Source organism: Danio rerio, chromosome 18, assembly GCF_052040795.2.
Source record: "Danio rerio strain M-AB ecotype USA chromosome 18, GRCz13ab, whole genome shotgun sequence".
Lineage (NCBI taxonomy): Eukaryota > Metazoa > Chordata > Actinopteri > Cypriniformes > Danionidae > Danio > Danio rerio.
The window spans coordinates 33,239,562-33,261,054 of NC_141038.1; the positions used below are offsets into that span (position 1 = coordinate 33,239,562).

The 21,493-nt window shown below is 38.0% G+C and overlaps 2 long non-coding RNA genes across 2 annotated transcripts; both read right to left on the reverse strand.

Annotated features, from left to right (window-relative positions):
* Window positions 1-1,673: 1,673 nt before the first annotated feature.
* LOC147832863 (uncharacterized) lies at window positions 1,674-7,269 on the reverse strand. Its single transcript, XR_015515474.1, has 4 exons — window positions 5,458-7,269; window positions 5,118-5,242; window positions 4,799-4,927; window positions 1,674-4,705 (listed from the first exon to the last, which is right to left on the reverse strand). It is a non-coding gene; the product is annotated as an uncharacterized LOC147832863 (long non-coding RNA).
* Window positions 7,270-18,367: 11,098 nt separating this feature from the next.
* On the reverse strand, window positions 18,368-21,144 carry LOC147839773 (uncharacterized). The gene is made up of 2 exons (XR_015515062.2): window positions 19,984-21,144; window positions 18,368-19,103 (listed from the first exon to the last, which is right to left on the reverse strand). It is a non-coding gene; the product is annotated as an uncharacterized LOC147839773 (long non-coding RNA).
* Window positions 21,145-21,493: the final 349 nt, after the last annotated feature.

The following is a 21,493-nucleotide window of genomic DNA, read 5'->3' on the forward strand; positions in this document are numbered from 1 at the left end:
CCGTGTACTTACACTGAAAACACAAAAATGGTCCCACTTTATATTGTATGTACACACTGGTACATAGTAACTACTTGTGTAGTACTGGTGTAACTACACACATGTAACAGCCCACTGAATAGTATGTGTAAGTACAAATGTGTAACAGGACATTGGTAACAACACTAAGAAAGTACACATCTGTAACAAGAATTATGTAAGTGCATTGTGTAACAACAGTATGTACTTGCAGGTGTTTTCTTACTTCCACATCTGTTTGCATACCATGTACTTGTGAACATCGTATGACAGAAATAAAGCTTCATTAGAAGGTCTCACCTTGTAATACCAGTGTATTTACAGGGTAAATCCACATAAGCTGTCCACTCAATATAAAGTGTAAAATAGTCACAAATTACTCTTTAACTTGTAAAATATCCTCTGTGCAACACTTTATTAACAGTGTACTTACATGGTATCTCCACAGGAACTGTCCACTCAATATAAAGTGTAAAATAGTCACAAATTACTCTTTAACTTGTAAAATATCCTCTGTGTAACAGTTTAGTAACAGTGTACTTACATGGTAACCCCACAGGAACTGTCCACTCAATATAAAGTGTAAAATAGTCACAAATGACTCTGTAACTTGTAAAAAATCCTCTGTGCAACACTTTATTAACAGTTTACTTACATGCTAACTCCACAGGAACTGTCCACTCAATATAAAGTGTAAAATAGTCACAAATTACTCTTTAACTTGTAAAATATCCTCTGTGCAACACTTTATTAACAGTTTACTTACATGCTAACTCCACAGGAACTGTCCACTCAATATAAAGTGTAAAATATTCACAAATGACTCTTTAACTTGTAAAATATCCTCTGTGCAACACTTTATTAACAGTGTACTTACATGCTAACCCCACAGGAACTGTCCACTCAATATAAAGTGTAAAATAGTCACAAATTACTCTGTAACTTGTAAAAAAAATCCTCTGTGCAACACTTTAATAACAGTGTACTTACATGGTAACCCCACAGGAACTGTCCACTCAATATAAAGTGTAAAATAGTCACAAATTACTCTGTAACTTGTAAAAAATCCTTGGTGTAACACTTTATTAACAGTGTACTTACATGGAAATTCCACAGGAACTGTCCACTCGATATAAAGTGTAAATTTGTCACAAATTACTATGTAATATATAAAACATAATCCTCCGTGCAACTGCTTAACAACAGTGTACCTACATGGAAACTACTCAGAAACCGTCCACCCAATGTGTACATACTGTATGTAAATAAAGTGTAACATTTTTTTATTTTTAAGTGTACTAGCAAAATGGTCACAAACTACTGTGTAATATAAATCCAAATCGAACACATTAACAGTGTACTGACATGGTAACTTCTCATGAACTGTCCCTTCATGTCCTCATATAACTGTAGCAAGGGAAAATGCATGGTGAATCCAAAGGTATATTTAGTATGTACTGTAACTTTGTTGCATTGCAGTTTCAATGTTCTAGCAAAGTAACAGAATATTGTAATTAGGGGCCAAGCACCGTAGGTGCGTAGGCACCTATTGCTTTCGTTAGTGTTCTTCTTATTATTAGGGGCCAAGCACCGTAGGTGCGTAGGCACCTATTGCTTTCGTTAGTGTTCTTCTTCTTCTTATTATTATTATTATTAGGGGCCAAGCACCGTAGGTGCGTAGGCACCTATTGGATCCGTTAGTGTTCCTATTATTATTATTATTATTCTTCCATTTCTTCCGCCAGATTTGAATGGCAGCCCATATAGGCGTATGCGGGTAAGTTGTATAATTCGGCACAATGATACAGGCCAGTCTTAACATTAATCAGACCAAATATAAAGTCTCAAAATCAGACTCTCTAGCGCCACCACTTGTCCAAACTTTCATGTATGTTTATCATGAAAACTTTTGAACCGAATGGGCTACAATCAAAATTCTTTTTTCCTTTGATTCCTTAGCTCAGTCCGATTCAAACGCTACCTATGATGTCATGCCGTCATTCCGTCATGAATTTTTTCGCGCTATTTAAATTTTTTCAAAAGACCTATTTGATCGAACTCGTCCTAGGCCGTTTCTCCGATTTTCACCAAAATTTAATCACATGATCTACAGACCATGCCAACCAAAAGTTATGGAATTCAAGTTGATTTGACCAAACGTTTTTGTTTAACTTGCGATCAAATTTAACGAAGGACTTGCGAAAATGGACTTGAGACAATATCTTCGTAACGCATTCACCGATTCACACCAAACTTGGTATGTGTTATGACAACTAGGGTCTGAGGTTACATGCGGCGTTTCGGCGCACTGCCCCCTAGTGGTCCGGAGATACAAAAAACTTGCTTTTTGGCTTATAACGTCGCAACCTTTTGTCCAAAACTCATAAAACTGGTCTCATTACATTCGGCAGAGCATGTCGAGTCGAATGATGTCTGATTTTCACAGGTCAGCCATTTTGGGCGTCACCCATTTCGATTTTTGGCCAAAAATGCTATATTTTACCAACATATTGACATATCATTACAAAAAATGGTATGCATCTGGCACAATGATAGAGGACAGTATTAACATTAATCAGACCAAATATGAAGTCTCAAAATCAAACTCTCTAGCGCCACCACTTGTCCAAACGTTCATGTATGTTTATCATGATAACTTTTGAACCAAATGGGCTACAATCAAAATTCTTTTTTCCTCTGATTCCTTGGCTTAGTCTGATCCAAACGCACCCTATGACGTAATTTTCCTTCATGAATTTTTTCGCGCTATTTTACATTTTTCAAAAAATATATTTGATCAAACTTGTCCTAGGCAGTTTCCCGATTTTCACCAAAATTAAATCACATGATCTACAGACCATGCCAACCATAAATTATGGAATTCAAGTTGATTAGACCAACCGTTTTTGTTTAACTTGCGATCAAATTTAATGTAGAACTTGCAAAAATGGACTTGAGGCGATATCTCCGTAACCCATTCACCGATTCACACCAAACTTGGTGTGTGTTATGACAACTAGGGTCTGAGGTTATATACTGAGTTTCGGCGCACTGCCCCCTAGTGGTCTGGAGATACACAAAACTTGCTTTTGTAGCTTATAACGTCTCAACCTTTCGTCCGAAACTCATAAAACTGGTCTCATTACATTCGGCAGAGCATGTTGAGTCGAATGATGTCTGATTTTCACAGGTCAGCCATTTTGGGCTTAATAAAATAATAATAAAATTCCTGTATGCCATATTGATTTTGTAAAAAATAATTCTTATGTAAACTTCTCTTAGACTGGTTGCTGAAATGTCAGCAAATTTGATTCGGATAATAAACAGAAAATTACAAGCCAATTTTTGTGAAATTCGTTTCAATCATATTGATTTTGTTCAAAAACCTTATTTTGCAAACTCCTCCTAGACACTTATCTAAATCATATCGATAAACTAAATGGTTGTCATTTATGGCATCCAAAAATATGCTAGCACAATGTCAAAGTTCATTTAAGGCTGTATCTGCAATGCTTAAAGATATTGACACTGAACTTTATGTGTGTCATTGGTAACTCACTATGACGCAAACACATAAACTTGGTTACAGCGCAACTTAGTGGTCACGAGTTATAAACCAATCACTAACTATCAATAATGAATCAGAAAGGTAGTAGGAAAGTTAGAATTGCTAGTAAGTTTTGACTGCATGTTTATTGTGGTAAAATGTATATCAACTTATTCCTTGAATCAACATTGATATTTAATATGCCATATTTGGCAAAACTTCCTGTACATCATATTGATTTTGTTCAAAAGATTCTTATGCAAACTTCTCATAGACTGTTTGCTGAAATATTACTATATTTCACTCGGATTATAGTCAGGCTGATAATTTAGGATTTTTCATTAGAAGTTTAAATAAAAACCTTAACTTACCTTTTGTAATTGAAACCCAATTAATACTAATTACTACTAAAATACTACATTTCTGTTATTGGCAGCAAATCAATTTTTATATAAATAATATCAAACATGTACATAGCATTTGTAATATGTTATTTGAAACTTACATGAGAAGACAATACAGACATTGTTATGCATTTGTTATGCATTTCAGCAAGAACACTATATGGCTGAAAGTCCAAAGACATAAATATCACTATACATTAAAGTTATTTCATTCAACAATTACATACAGACATTTTTTAGAATATGTATATGTATTCAAAATAAGTATGTATTTTATTTTTTTTCAAATATTGCAAGATCCTGGTGAAAAGGACATTGTACTCTTGATAAACAAAGAACAATTTCAGAACTAACAAGATAATACAAAGAACAATTTTAGAAGTAACAGTATTAACAACAACAAAATGGGGTACAAACAGAAAACATGTATAGTGAATAAAGAAAGTGTGAAATATATAGAACTAACAAAGATTCAAACCAACCACAAATGAACATAAAAGTCATTTACTGAAAGAAACATAATCAAACTGATCAACAACAACAAAAAAAAAGACGTTGCAGAAATTGTGGAGGGTGCTTATGGTAAATGTTGCAAAGTGTGATAAATTTGCAATGGGATTCTAGTGAAAGAAGTTGTATGGATCAAGTTGAAGCTGGTGAAACTAATAAAGGTATCAGAGGTAAAGGACTGAAGATTTCTTGTACAGCTGAATGTTGCTGAGAGTTTCCTTGTGTCCTAAAAAAAAACAATTATTATATATTATATATTATATATAGTGTATTTATAGAAATATATAAAACAGTGTATACGAGAGATAAATATACTCACAACAAGTTTCTGTTATAATATGTGTTCAGCAAACAGTCTTGATAAACAGGAACAAATAGAGACGCATATGTACAGCGGGGTAGACCAAGATGAAGCTAGCCAGTGCAAGGATGCAAGTCTCCAGTAAAGCTAAAAGATTTGACAAGGAGGGCAGAGTTATTTCAAACATGAATATTACAGATTGTATGTAGTGCATTTTATTCCTAAAAGAATATAAAATATATAGTACTGTTTATTGTATGGTTCTGCAATTTAGAAAACATATACAATTATATCCATAAGAAAAATTTAGAAAATCAGTAAAGTAAAATATACTCACAAGAACTATATATTATATGTGTTCTTGTAGAGGTAGAAATGTCGATTCCAGCACAACAGAATGATTGGAGAGTTCAGGCATGATTGCTTGCATTTAACTGCATGACAAATGAAGTTCCCATCTTCCTAAAACACAATAAAATTTTATAAAAACAATCAACAGGTATTTCTATTGTAGACAAGAATATTTATATTGTTAATTGTTATATAATCTAAACAAAATAAATAACAAAAATATTTATATTGTTATATAATTTAAAAGACAACTACACATGATATGCATATGAAAACATAACCAAAATAACATTTATAAATAAATTATAAATGATTAAAATACGCACATTGATTGTCTGAAGAGGAGACTAAGTGGAGACCTTTGTGGTGCAGAACAGGTGGACATGCTGATGACTGCTGAACCTGTTTGATTGCAAAGGACTTGAAAGCCAAGGTAGATCCAAAGGGTGTGAAAGAGGTGTATCTTATGTACATGTAGATAATTAATTGAAAAGTTCAAAAAGATGAGACACTCCAGTCATTAACCCATAAGTCCATTGTAGAGTATGGGTGATAATAGTCCATGGCAGAGGCAAAAGAACGAGGCACCACATACAAAGGGATACCAGGCCACAGTGAAGTGTTTGTGAATTGGGTGACACATACGTACCAAAACATACCAAAATTTGGAGAACAAAAAAACATTAAAAAAACAAACAAACAGGCTTCCTTGTCTCCAATTCCTTTCTTTCCCTTCCCTTCCCTTCCCATCCCCAGGGAGCCGTCTCATCTGATGTCATAAATAACATTTTTATCACAAAATGAAATAAGTATTGCCTGATGAAAACTATAGTATGTTTGCACAACATCAACAATTATATGTTCCATTTGTTTTGTATACACATGATCTATCAATGTACATTTTTCTGTGGTTGGTCTTTGTACATGTTGAGTATATCCATGTTGTTCCATTAATTTCATAGTCATAGATGAAGTAAAGATATCATCATTAAAGTCACCCATTATTATTTTCGGTCCAGAATGCATTTCTAGTTCTTCAATAATATGTAATATATGCTGTCGAAACACATCAATTTTATATGAACTGGGCCTATAAACAACTGCAGCTTTTAAATTAACATGTGGAACTGTAAAGTATAAACATTCCAAATTCCAGAGCTCAGGAGTAAAGATATGGCACTCAATTTTCTCAGAACAATACATTCCAACTCCACCTCCTCTCTGGTGTTTTAATTGAGCAGAAACAACACATTTGATGTCATAACACTTAGATCGTGGGTTGGATTGAACACAAATTCTGGTATTTGCAGTTACAGTTCATCATTTTCATATAGCCATGTTTCTGTCAAACAAATACAATCAGCATTCATTAGAACTGTATGTGCAAGAAGATCCTGAAAGTGAGCTCTCAGACTTTGTATATTAAGCAGTGCTATTCTGAATGTACTAACTGATTTAGTTGAATTATATTTATCCAAAACTAATTTCTGCATTGATTTCATGGTCAACTCAATTTTTTCATTGCAAAATATGACAGATTCTTGAAAGTCCTCAATTATTAACCCACTGAGAGATCTCACACGACTCAAAGCAACATATGCTTGTCCTGCTGTAAAGATTTTCTGTGAAAAGTGAAACAACCGCTTTATCCACTGTCAGACCTTGAACTTTATGAACAGTACATGCATAAGCCAGTCTAAGAGGAAATTGACACCTGATACCACCATCATTTGTGACTTGGTCTTCCTCTACTTTAATTAATGTTGAATTTGCAAAAAATCTCTGACGTGTTTTGGATCTTTGAATTTTTCCGACATTTGGATTATCAAATTCGACATGAATAGCTGTCGGGAAATCATCATCATTTTTTTGACTTTGTGTTATGTGAACAACAGTACCAAAAGCTCCATTGACAAGACCATCAGCAACATCAATATTTTTCTTTAACATCACCCTTGCTCCAATACCAAGAGAAACACATGTAAACAAACATGAGTTAAACACCTTTGTATGAAATCCAACTTTTCATTCCATTCGACCAGTTTTTGTATTTTTTATATAATCTTGAGCATTTATACTAATTATCTGTTGGCAACATTCATGTAGTTTTTTAATGTTGTATTTATCAACTTCAGCATTTGTGGCATAAATGTGAAGATTATTACATGTGTCTCCTGTTTCACAATTTCTCAATGTAGCAATATCAGTGGCACTAATACTTTCATTTTTTTTACGTACTCTCAGGCGATTCAACATTTCATTGGATCTTGTTGTCGAACAACTTTGCTTAACTCAGCAACTTCAAAGTTACTTTCCCATAGGTTGACTCCTTTTGTATCTGCATAGAGAGATGTTCCTTTAACTGCTGGAAGCTGATATCACCCACAGTGAACAGGCTTACTTTGCCAAAAAGATATTCACCAGTTTGTTTTATTTGTCGCAGCCTTCCATGAATATATGATTGTCACGGTTGCAGGTTTGTGCGCTTTTCCGGAGTGTATGTTTGATCACGTGGGTTTGTTTTGTTTTGGTTGTCCATGTGTATTTGTTATGCTCACGTGACATGACGACACACAGCGGGGCTGATTACTCACCAGCTGAGGCGCATTATTAGCCCTATATCAGGGCGACGTTTCTATGTCTCTTTGTCAGTTCGTTACATCTGTTCTCATGTGTGTTATCTGTGCTCATGCCCCTGAGGAGATATTTCTGGACCCTGTTTTCCTGTCTGTTCCTGCCCTGTGTTCGTCGTCCTCCTAGCCTGTCACTTCCTTGTTTGTTTATTTTGACTTGGTCAAATAAACCTTATATCACTTGCAATTGGATCCTAATTTTGACTCTTATTTGTTGAGCGTGACAGAACGAACTGACCTTATTATGGATCCAGCGATTGCATCCCAGAAATCCGAGTTCGTCTCGCACAGCAACGCCAGGATAGACCGTCAGGATGAGGCTTTGGCCACCACGTCACAGGCAATCCAGGCTCTGGTCGGCCAAGTGTCGCTGCTTACCTCCCAAGTCCAACAGTTGATCACTGGAGCTGCACAGGCTGACTCTGCATCGACTCCGGAGGTGACACCACCAGCGCCTGCGGTTGTTGGTCGCTCTGTTAAACCGCGCCTTCCACCCCCGACCTGCTACTCTGGGGAGCCCCTCTTGTGTCGATCCTTTTTGTCCAAGTGTTCCCTTTATATTACGCTGCAGCCATCATTGTTTGCCACCGAAAAATCCAAGGTAGTGTTTGTCATCACGCTTCTTTCAGGCAAGGCGGCCCAATGGGGAACTACAGCATGGGAACAAAAGCTATCATGCTGTGCTACCTTCGACCTGTTCTCCAAAGAGTTAAAGAAGGTCTTTGATCGAGCCGCTTCCGGGAGAGAGGCTGCCCGAGTTCTCGCTGAACTCCGCCAGGGGAATCGCAGCGTGGCGGAGTACTCAATAGAGTTCCGGACCTTAGCCACTGAATGCGGCTGGAACGCGGAGGCGCAATGGGACATGTTTTTGCACGGATTATCTGACCGGCTTCAGGACGAGATATATTTGCTAGATCTTCCCAAAACTCTTGACGGGCTAGTTGACTTAGCCATCCGGGTTGACACTAAACTGCACCGTCGAGAGAGTCGCCTGCAGCAAGGCGGGTTTTCGGAGCTCGTCCCTGACTTTCCGGCCGTGGCTGCGACACCGGAAGTGGTAAGCGTGGACCCGGAACCCATGCAGGTGGGTAGATCCCGCTTGTCCGTGCAGGAGAAGCGCCGACGGAGATCGGAGGGACTCTGCCTCTACTGTGGTGGGGCGGGGCATCGGGTGGCTTCCTGTCCCATAAAAGACAACACCCATCAGTAGGTAAGAGGTTACTGATGGGTGAAATTAATATGGACAAATCCTCTACGTCTGCTACTTTACTGCCCGTCTCTTTATCATGGGGTTCCGGAACCCATAACACACAGGCGCTCGTCGATTCCGGGGCGGAAGGAAACTTCATTGACTCTAGTTTCGCTTTCAGTTTCAAACTTCCGGTTATAGCACTATCACAACCCATTGCAGTACGCGCACTCAGTGGACTTTCCCTTCCCACTATCACCCACTCCACTAAACCCATAAAACTCATTACGTCTGGAAATCATGTTGAACACATTTCATTTTTTTTAACAGACTGTTCCAACTCACCGGTGGTTTTAGGTCATCCTTGGTTGATTCTGCATAAACCCCACATTAATTGGGGCCTTAATTCTATATTCTCGTGGAGTGAGAAATGTCATGAGTCTTGTCTTTCGTCTGCTTGTTCTGCTGTTTCTTGTTCTGTGTTTCAGGAGGAGCGCATGGACCTGTCAAACGTGCCCAGTGAGTACCTCGACCTGAAGAGAGTGTTCAGTTAGTCTCGAGCTGCTTCTCTGCCTCCTCACCGTCCCTATGACTGTGCAATAGACTTATTGCCAGGTACGTCTCCGCCTAAAGGCAAGTTATACTCTTTCTATTCCTGAGAGGGAGGCCATGGAGAAATATATTTCTGATTCTCTAGCGGCCAAGATCATACGGCCCTCTTCTTCACCGGCGGGGGCGGGGTTCTTTTTTGTGAAAAAGAAGGATGGGTCTCTTAGACCCTGCATAGACTATCGAGGGCTGAAAAGCATCACGGTGAAGAATACGTATCCTTTGCCGTTGATGTCTTTAGCGTTCGAGCGTCTGCAGGGGGCTTCGTTTTTCACGAAATTAGATCTCCGCAACGCATATCATTTGGTTCGCATGAAGCAGGGTCATGAGTGGAAGACTGCGTTTTTGACCCCCAGGGGGCATTTTGAATATTGTGTTCTTCCGTTCGGGCTTTCTAATGCTCCTGCGGTCTTCCAAGCACTCGTAAATGACGTGTTTCGAGACATGATAGATTAGTTTATTTATGTAACCTGGATAACATTCTGATTATTCTCGTTCTCTCCAGGAACATGTACAGCACGTCAGGCGAGTGCTTCAGCGGCCGCTAGAGAATGGGCTTGTCAAGGCGGAGAAATGCGTGTTCCATGCGCAGTCTGTTCCCTTTTTAGGACACATTGTGTCAGTCAAGGGGGTGCGCATGGATCCAGAGAAGGTACAGGCTGTGGTAAATTGGCCAATTCCGGAGTCTCGTAAGGCCCTGCAGAGATTTCTGGGCTTCGCTAATTTTTACCGGCGTTTTATTCGCAATTTCAGCCAGCTCGCCGCCCCTCTGACGTCCTTGACCTCCGCCAAGACTCCCTTCAGGTGGTCGAGTGTAGCACAGGCTGCATTCACTAAACTGAAAGGCTGTTTTGTTTCAGCCCCCATTCTGGTGACACCTGATCCAGCCCAGCAGTTCGTGGTGGAGGTTGACGCGTCAGAGGTGGGGGTGGGCGCTATCCTGTCCCAGCGCGCCGCCTCGGATGACAGAATTCATCCGTGTGCATTTTTCTCACATCGATTATCTCCCTCAGAACGTAATTACGACATTGGTAATCGGGAGTTGTTGGCTGTCAAACTCGCATAAGAGGAATGGCGTCACTGGTTGGAGGGTTCAGGGGTTCCCTTTATCGTTTGGACCGATCATAAGAACCTCGAATACATCAGGTCTGCCAAACGACTTAACTCCAGGCAGGCTCGGTGGGCATTATTCTTCGGACGTTTTGACTTTACCATTTCTTATCGGCCGGGTTCCAAAAACACCAAACCCGACGCGTTATCCCATCTTTTTGATTCTTCCGAGCGCAATCCGTCTCCTGAGCCCATCGTTCCCCAGAGCATTTGTATTTCTGCGGTGACATGGGAGATCGAGAGCAGGGTCCGCACAGCCCTGGATGGGGTAACGCCCCCGGCCGGATGCCCACCCAGTCGTTTGTTTGTGCCGGAGGAGATTCGGTCTGACGTCATTCGGTGGGGACATTCCTCCAAAGTGGCTTGTCATCCGGGGGTGAGTCGTACCTTATTTTTGGTTAAACAGCGGTTTTGGTGGCCAGCTATGGCACGGGACATACGCGAGTTTGTTTTGGCCTGTTCTGTTTGTGCTGTTTCTAAGACTTCTAATCGCCCTCCCGCTGGACTCCTTCAGCCGCTGTCAGTGCCTTCGAGACCCTGGTCGCACATTTCGCTAAATTTTGTCACTGGTCTCCCGCCATCCAGTGGCAATACGGCTGTTTTGACCGTAGTGGACCAGTTCTCGAAGGCTACTCATTTCATTCCTCTGCCCAAATTACCCTCAGCCAGAGAGACAGCGGATGCTGTCATTAATCACGTCTTTCGCATTCATGGCCTCCCGACGGACGTGGTTTCTGACAGGGGGCCCCAGTTTGTCTCTAAATTTTGGAGAGAATTTTGTCATTTATTGGGAGCGACTGTAAGTCTTTCTTCTGGTTTTCATCCTCAGAGTAACGGACAAACAGAAAGGGCCAATCAAGATCTCGAGCGCATGTTACGTTGTTTGGTTTCCCAAAATCCCTCCTCTTGGAGTCAGCAGCTCCCATGGGTGGAGTACGCACACAATTCATTACCAGTGTCGGCTAAGGGCCTCTCTCCGTTTCAGTGGTTACCAGCCACCAGCTTTTCCCAGTCTGGAATCCGAAATCGCGGTCCCCTCCGCCCACGCCTTTGTCCAGAGGTGTCGACGCACTTGGAGCAGGGCCAGACAGACCCTCCTCCAAGTGGGTGTGCGCACCAAGGCTAAAGCCGATCGCCACCGGTTGAAGCCTCCCGTTTACGTCGTCGGTCAAAAAGTGTGGCTTTCAACTAAGAATATTCCTTTGCGTTCCGTATGTAATAAACTTGCACCTAAATTCATTGGCCCACTCACTGTCATCAAGATCATTAGTCCGGTGGCAGTCCGCCTTAAACTTCCTCCAGCGTACAGGAGAATACATCCCGTGTTTCATGTTTCCAAATTAAAGCCCGTTTTTCATACGGCAATTAACCCGCCCACACCGGTTCCCCACCCCCCCCGTTGTTGTGTTTTGGTTGTCCATGTGTATTTGTTATGCTCACGTGACATGACGACACTCAGCGGGGCTGATTACTCACCAGCTGAGGCGCATTATTAGCCCTATATCAGGGCGACGTTTCTATGTCTCTTTGTCAGTTCGTTACATCTGTTCTCATGTGTGTTATCTGTGCTCAGGCCCCTGAGGAGATATTTCTGGACCCTGTTTTCCTGTCTGTTCCTGCCCTGTGTTTGTCATCCTCCTAGCCTGTCACTTCCTTGTTTGTTTATTTTGACTTGGTCAAATAAACCTTATATCACTTGCAATTGGATCCTAATTTTGACCCTTATTTGTTGAACGTGACAATGATAAGAGACGATGGTCAACCATAGACACTTCATCAATAATCAAAATTTGCAAACTACCCAGTTTTGTGCGTAATGAATTTATTTTGTCATCACTTAAAGGCTGATATGGTAGTCTGACATTTGAACCAATTGAAAATGTATTATGAATAGTTGCAGCACCAATGTTATAGGCAGCCACCCCTGTTGATGCTGTCAAAAGTACAACAATGTCATCAGGATTTTCACACAGCTGAGATAACAGTCTGGTAGTTTCATAGTGAATGACCTTAATTAAGTGACTTTTTCCTGTGCCAGCACCACCAGTAAGAAATATTCTAAATGGATCTGGGTTTTTTCCAAGTATTTTCTGTAGACACCAGTTTCTGACTTTATAGAACACAGCAGACTGTTGCTCATTTAAGGACCTTAGTAAAAGTAATGCATCATTTCTAGGCATTGTAGTGTGGTTTGATTCAATGGTACACCCTGTTTGAGGGTTTCCTATGAGATCTGGAAAAAGTTCTTGATGATCATCTTCATCAGGTAATATTTTATTCTTCATCAGTTCATTGCATTCATGACGCTGTCTTTCAGTTTCAGGACATATCTCAGCCCAGGCATCTTCTAAATCAACACCTTGGTCTAAAAGCTGTTTAGCTTTGTCAATTTGATCACTTTCCTTTTCAAATAATTCTCTGTTTTCATCCACAATGTACTTGACTTCTTTCATTTCAGAACTATATTGTATGATACCAGTATTATAGAACTCCTCATATGTGTCATACTTAATCGGCTTTAAATCAGAGTCATCATAATGAGGTAAGAAAAGCTGTAATAATGAATGATAATATTTTTCTGCATCTTTTGTTGGTGAAAATCTTGGATACCTTACTACTGCAGGTTCAGTACGTGTCCTTCGTTTTACATAACCATTTTGGTTATTAAGTTTAATTATTTTATTTTCAGCTTTTTTGTTTTGTGACATAACCTCTGATTTAGTCAGAATTCTGTACTCTGAACAAAAACTAGCAAGACATAGATCTTTCAGTGGCTCTTTCTGTGGTCTATTCTTATATCTATCAATGACATTGCTCATCCTGAAACTGCTTTTATCACCAGACTGGTCATTTTCTGCTTGATTTCGAAGAAGATGCAAAGGCAAACTCATCTTTACAGGATTTTGCCCAATTGGAATAAATTGTACTTTACGGGAACATTCCTTTAAATGCATTCCTGTTAGTCTGTACACTGACTCTTGAGCTGAAATTTCTCTATTGTGTAGATAGATAGTTCCCAACCGTTTTAATGACGTTTTAGCTTCGAGATTTCCATTTAGTGCTTCATTTTGTGCACGCTGAAGGAGCAGTCCCATTTCCTGTTCAGCTTTTGTGATGTAAGTAAGTATATATACCACTACAGAATAAGCATCTGTGATATACTGAATATCCATATTCCCTTGCCAAGCTTGCAGTAAATCTCTGTTGTACTGGTTTACCCAAACATCTTTTCAAAATGGATTTCTTTTCAAAACGATAGTTTTCTTTTTGGAACATTTGTTGTATGCTTGTTCAAACATTGTTTGATTAATTCCAATAGATGAAAAAAATGCATCAACTGAATTAAAATTTACACCAGAATTCATACCACCTTTGACTTTCTTTATTATTTTATTTGCCAATGATTCTCCTTCCTTCCCTTTTAGATTATCTGCATTATAGGTTCTTGTAATAAAAGTACGACTAGATGGTGGTCTTGGAAAATTGAATCTGCAAATTGTATTTTTCTTCCGACATGTTTTTGAATGTCTTGTACTGTGTTTCTGAACACTGTTCACTGTTTCATATAGTACATTGTCACTTTCTGTAGGTGTCTCACAAGTGATGTAAGTATCAATAAAGTCAGCAACCACATGGTCATTATTTGAATCATGATCATTGAGCTTTGGTGCATTTTCCACCCAAAACAGACAGTGAACATGAGGAGAACCACGCTGTTGAAATTCAACCCGATAAAAGTAGTCTTTTATCTTGCCAATAGGGTTTGCCGGTGACATAATAACATTTTTAAGAAAGCAATGCCATCTGTGATCAAACATCCTTGCTGCAGTGACAGGATTTCGTCTTATGAGTCCACATTTCTCAGACCAATCAAGGTCATCAGCATTTATTTGTTTCCCTTCTTTTTTAAGAATAGTGTTAATCATTTCAGGCCATCTTAGATCAGCAGAACTAAAAGATGCAAAGAGGTTATTCCAAGCTGTCGAATAAGGGCAAACAGATCTTTTTGCGTAGACATCCAATATGGAGGGGTTCCTCTGACTGGTCTTAAGAACTTATATCCTTCATCATAATGTAATATTTTTTGTAAGGAATCACAATTTGTAAGCATGTTTGATGTTACATTTAAGCAATCTTGCTCAGAACCTTTCCTCATTGCAATTGAGACATTAGAAACAATTTGATCAACTTCTGATAAATATTGTGCATAAAATATAAAATCTGTGCTTTGTGCAAAACGTCCATCTGCATTTAGTATTTGTGCATTCAGGTATCGTGACAGTGTGATTTTTTCTTGTCTTTCATCATGAAATGTAGGACCACCAGTAGGATAGAGAATAGGGAAGCACTTTGCCTCATTAGCTTTATCAGACAGCAATCTAACTGGACTGTTACCTTCACTTGGTGCTATGTTGAGTACATCATGAAAGTGTTGATCAATTATTTCTGAACCCAGATCTACAGGTTGCAGGCATGTGTCTGACAAAAGACCACTTTGTTCTTTAATATATGTTATATCCTCCTCTTTGTCATCTTCATTTTTGTCTGTTTCATGGTGTTCATCAACTACAAAGTCATTAGCATCCTTGTCTAAATCATCAGTTTCATTCATAGAGTTTACCCACTGCTCATTAAACTCCACATCCTTATACCACTTATTGTGTCTCACCAAATAAGATAGTGCATGCCTAACATGATCAGTGTTGACATATTTATATTCATAATGGCCTTTATATGTTAATTTTCTTTTCAGTTTAATTCTTATCATGTGGTCATCACATTCATTACGTGGAAGTATATTTGACACATCTGTGGTGTTAACCGGAACACAAACAACAGGACCATGACATCCTTTTTGTTTTCCACGGGGAAGACAAAGCAGTTTCATAAATGGAATGTTGAGTGCAATAAGATGTCCTTCCAATGAGTTCAGACCTTTTAGTTCTTTTGGAATATCTACCAAATGCATGTTATTGGCAATACTCTCTTCAGGCAATTTTCCGCCAAGTATTTTACGATGACATGTATAGCAAATCCACAATTTAGAAGCTGCATAACCTGATAAATGGCATAGATTTTCACATTCACTGCTGCATATATGTAAATACTTTGTGGTAATGCATGTTTCAGCCAAATCACTTATCTGTTGACCTCTTATATCATAGCAGTCTTTTCTGCATTCAAGAACTTGTTTTCTGAACAACAAACGATGACAAACACAGCAAACCAATTCTGGACCTGAACTAACTTCATGGCAAAAGTTATTAATGGCAAAATCAATGTCTTTTTGCCTTTCCCTTTGTTTTACATAATCTTCAGATCTTTTCTTTATTTTTCTCATACGAAACATTTCATCCTCATGATATTTCTTTTTAGAGTATGCACAAACCTTTGCTTTGAAATTCATGTTTCTGCGATACTTATTCTTTGAGTACTCACATACTCTGGCTTTAAATGAAGGATTTAGGTGATATTTATTCTTCGAATACCTGCATACTCTGGCTTTAAATGAAGAATTTAGATGATATTTATTCTTCGAATACTCGCATACACTGGCTTTAAATGAAGGATTTTTGTGATATTTATTCTTCGAATAGTCACATACTCTGGCTTTAAATGAAGGATTTTTTTTTTATATTTATTCTTCGAATAGTCACATACACTGGCTTTAAATAAAGGATTTTTGTGATATTTATTCTTCGAATAGTCACATACTCTGGCTTTAAATGAAGGATTTTTGTGATATTTATTCTTCGAATAGTCACATACTCTGGCTTTAAATGAAGGATTTTTGTGATATTTATTCTTCGAATAGTCACATACTCTGGCTTTAAATGAAGGATTTTTGTGATATTTGTTCTTCGAATAGTCACATACTTTGGCTTTAAATGAAGGATTTTTGTGATATTTATTCTTTGAATACTCACATACACTGGCTTTAAAAGTGGGATTCCTGTGATATTTATTCTTTGAATATTCACATACACTTTCTCTAAAGACTTTATTGCTTTTATACTTGGTCTGGGAATACTGCCGAACAAACGTTTGAAAACTAACATTTCTGCAATACTTTCTCTTTGAATTTTCACATTTTACCTGTTGTAATTTAGTATCATTCCTATATTTACATTGTAGATTGTGTAGTTTTTTCTCCTTATAATCACCATCTTCATTGTATTTAATTTTAGACTTGTCAATCTTTCTCTGCCTGTAATCACTGTCTTCACAATATTTTATTTTAGACTTGTCAATCTTTTTCTGCCTGTAATCACTGTCTTCACAATATTTTGTTTTAGAATTGTCAATCCGTCTCTGCCTGTAATCACTGTCTTCACAATATTTTGTTTTGGTGTTTTGAATCTTTCTCTGTTTGTAATTACTGTCTTCACAATATTTAAATTTTAAGTTCTCTATTTTTTTTTTGTCTGAAGCAGCTGTCGCTGTGGTACCGGTTGTGTTCTTTTTGTCATTTACATTGAGCTGGAGTGTAATTTAATTTCCTTTTCCGCAAAGAGCAGGTTATGCTCTGATGATAAACACCAATGTTGCATGCTTCTGCACAAACATTTTCTTGACTTCCATTTTTAACACATGTAACAACTTCATAGTGATTACCATTGCAGTGCTTTAAATAGATGGAATTCTCTGTAAACAACTCATTATTGGGGACATATGCATTCCACCTGTCAACATTAAAGGTCATTAAATTTATTTTTAAAAGATTGGCTGCACAAAACAATTCCACATGACTACCCCACGATCCAGAATAATACATCTTTGACAGTGTCAAATAATCTTTCACTGATCTGTACTCTTCTCCTATGTATCTCAAAAATTTTGAACTATTAGCTTCAAGGTGTTTCACAACAGCACGCCTAATTATAAGGTGCTTCTCCTGATTACCGCACAATGCATCCGCAATTGACCTGAACAAGCAATTGCCATCTCCTTTAATAGATTTTGTTTTGCATGGAACACCTAAAGAGCACATGTTTGCAACTTGAACATGAACTCTTTCATTAATAAGGTGTAAACGTTGACACAAAGCATTTTGCTCTTCCCATGTTAATGGTTTGAAATTGAATGGAGTATTTTCTGTATTGCCAATGATCACATCACCCATCAAAATATTACCAGGAAACTTGCTCACATGTGTAAGTTTTGACTCAATCTGCTGTAATTTCTTAGTAGAATCTGACTGCATTTGAATCACTTTTTCAAGAAATGCTGGTTTGTTTAAATCTCTTTGTTTTACGCTATCCACAATACAACATTGTACATCGGACTCTGCAGGCGAAACATGTGTGATGATACACTGTTGACCAGGATTATAACCTCTTGCAGCACATGTAGACTTACTGATTATAGTGGCTTTCAGACCGGTCACTTCAAAAGGTGTTCCCTGAGCATTCAGTGACATGGCAAGGTTAACAACATGAGCAAACAACATGTGTATGTCAGAACAATAAACTACTATGCTTCTTCCATTATCATATTCTGCCATACCTTTACCATTACGAGAATGTGAATCAACAACAGCAAATTCTGACTCCACTTTTATGACAGCACAAATGTTGTCTCGAATGTTTAACAAACAGGCATCAGACTGAACCAAAGCTCTTTGTAGTGCTTCTTCAATTGACATGCAAACATCACGCAATGAGTCATCATACACATCAACACCAACAACACCACTCAGAGATTCAGAATACTTAATTGACAAATTTGTATCATATAGTGTGTGCACTGTTGGTAGTTCTGCAACAGAAACATATCCTCGCTGTAAATGGTCATTAATCTTCCCCTGCTGGCACATAGATGTGTATAACTTATCACCATGCAACAAAACAGCATTTAAGTCATCTGTTGTCCATGTCTGCACATGCTTCAACACACTCATCATAACTGCTGTAATGCTGTTCACCGCACATTGTCTGTTTCTGTTGAAACCAAATCGCTCATCACATTGATGGAAAGAACCCTGTATAAATTTCTGTGGAAAATAATCAGAGTTATTAACATTGAAACATTGATTAACATCATTGGAAACATTTGGAGCCTTGCGGCAGATTGGAGAAGTATTTGGAGCCTTGCGGCAGATTGGAGAAGTATTTGGAGCCTTGCGGCAGTTTGGAGAAGTATTTGGAGCCTTGCGGCAGTTTGGAGAAGTATTTAGAGCCTTGCGGCAGTTTGGAGAAGTATTTGGAGCCTTGCGGCAGTTTGGAGAAGTATTTGGATCCATGCAGCAGTTTAAAGAAGTATCTGCAGTCTGGTAGATCTCTGGATTGTTTGATGAGCTCTCGATGAACTCAGCCTTTTTTTTGAGAGGAGGCTTAACCTCTGCCAGGTCCAAGGGGGAAGTGAGTGTAATCCGCTCAGCATTCCTCCTCTTTGCTGCCTGGGAACGGCGGTATCCTTTTCCACGTGGCATCTATATTACATGAAAACACACAGAGACATAATCTTGTCAAATACATTTAATATATAATGCAGCAAAAATTCACAGCAGCCAAAAATGTCATAAAACACATTCTGTGTAATTCATTCAAAAATTTGCATTAGAAAAATGTTTTAAAGCACTCAAACAATAAGCAGCCATTAAACAAACTCCTAAATTACTAATCTAAAACTATAAATTCACAAATCTTATTGTATTGATGTACATTTTGGAACACCTGATATGAAAACCATTTTAATACCTGAATAAAAAAAATAAAAAAATTGCATGTACATTAGGGATGTGGAATATGAAAAAATATATATTTTATCTAAATACTTTGACAGTTTTTTCATAATAAAAATGAATTGATTAGAATTAATATAATAGTTTATTCTATTATAATGTTATATATTATAATCAGTTTAATCTATTTTAAGCATGCATATACATTTGTACATTTACAAAAATGTTTTTAAAAGCAGTCAAAAAACTAAGCAGCCATTAAACAGACTCCTAAATTACTCATATAAAACTATAAATTTACAAATCTCATCGTATTGATGTACATTTTAATCACATTTATAATCACATGATATTTGTCCCCCTAAAAAGAACACAATTTACTATACATCTTGACTATTCAGGAAAAAACAACATTAATTACAATTTAAAAACATTAGTTACACTGCTGAATAATTCAGAACATTAAAAGTCAAAATTGCACACACCTGAACACAAACAGTGAACTTAGTATTGAATTGACATTCACATAATTCTATGTCAAATCAAAGCTTCTACAATTATCACTGCGTCCTCTAAAATGTACAAGGCCTACATTTTTAACAAGAACAATTAAGTTTTGCATGCTTACCTTAAGAAAGTCTTCTAAAAGTCTTTCTTTTGAAAGTTTAGAAAGTCTTCTGAAAAGAACAAAAAGATCCTATTCAATACATTATATACAATGGCAGTGAACTGCTAATAATAATATATCAAGTAACTTCAGTGCAAGAAAATTTTATTTCACTAGCCTAAATAAATACAAATGTATGTCAAAACTAGTAATATTCAAATGTGTTTTGTAGCATGAAATTAGCTCATTTTATGAATATTAATAATCAACAATAACGGTTTATTCTTAATTATTAATATTCCGGCTTAAGCTTCAGTCAGTTTGGTCAAACAAACATATGATTGTAAATGATCATGCTCGCGCGACCGAGCGGATTCCCAGATTATGAATATTAATTATAAACAATAACGAATTATTATTAATCATTAATATTCCAGATCAATTTATTGTTAATTTGACCAAACAAACACAAGCAGAGCTGCCGCTCTTCCGAGCGGACACGGTAATCTATTCATTTAGAAAAAGGGAATTTAATTGCTACTTCTTGTGAAGTAGATTAATCATTCAAAAGTTTTAAACAACTTTTAATAGCAAGGCAGGGGAATCTGTATTTTAGTGACATTTTCTCGTGAGGCAAACAATTCAATTCATTTGATTATAATGGAATTTATTGACTAGTCAGACGTAACGAACAAACAAACGCACAAACATACATTAAACACAAAACAAAGGTAAACCACGTGGAGATATCGGGTCTATAGAACGTGTAACAGCAAAGAGAAATAGTAAAGCGAGGAGATAGAGATTTTAGATTAAAGAGTGACAAAACTTTCAGTTCCACACGCACCATAACGGACCACCAAGGTTATAAAAAACACCTTTTTGATAAAAGGGGCACAGCTTAATCGCATAACTAAAATCACCTGGTCTTTCATGTCTGGCGGTCTCTCTTATGCGTCTCTCTTCCGTCGTGATGAAAACTACTCTTGATGTCCTTTGATGCGTGGAGTTTGTAATGCAGTTCGGACGAACACGATCGCAAACTTTAAACTGAATTTACTTTGCCGGAAAATAAAGAAAGCGTGGCGGGAAAAAAGTCCATGCGGCTTAGAAAGCCGTGTGTGGCCCGAGGGCCACCGTCAATGATGTTCCTTTTTGGGACGTTCTCTTTCTGCCCAGATGTTTGGGGGGAAGTGTGCTTATACCTGCGGATCACGTGACAACCCGTACAGCATTCTGACCAATGATTTCAGGGGAAAGTTTGCGTGCGAACCCTTTCTTTGTCTCGAGGTCCCTCGTATGCAAATTTGAGTGTCCGCCCAAAGCATGCGGACAGGCATTTAATACAGGGGATTAAAGAATAAGGCAATGCTAGTTATGATTTTTCTCTATGCATCATGTGCTGTAAAATGTCAGCAGAAACCCATCGGTACCAAACATGGGGGGGGGGTTGAAAGTACATTAACCTAATTTTTCATATCCTTACAATATTTATGCTTTACAAAGGCCTAAATGGAACATGCATACAGGT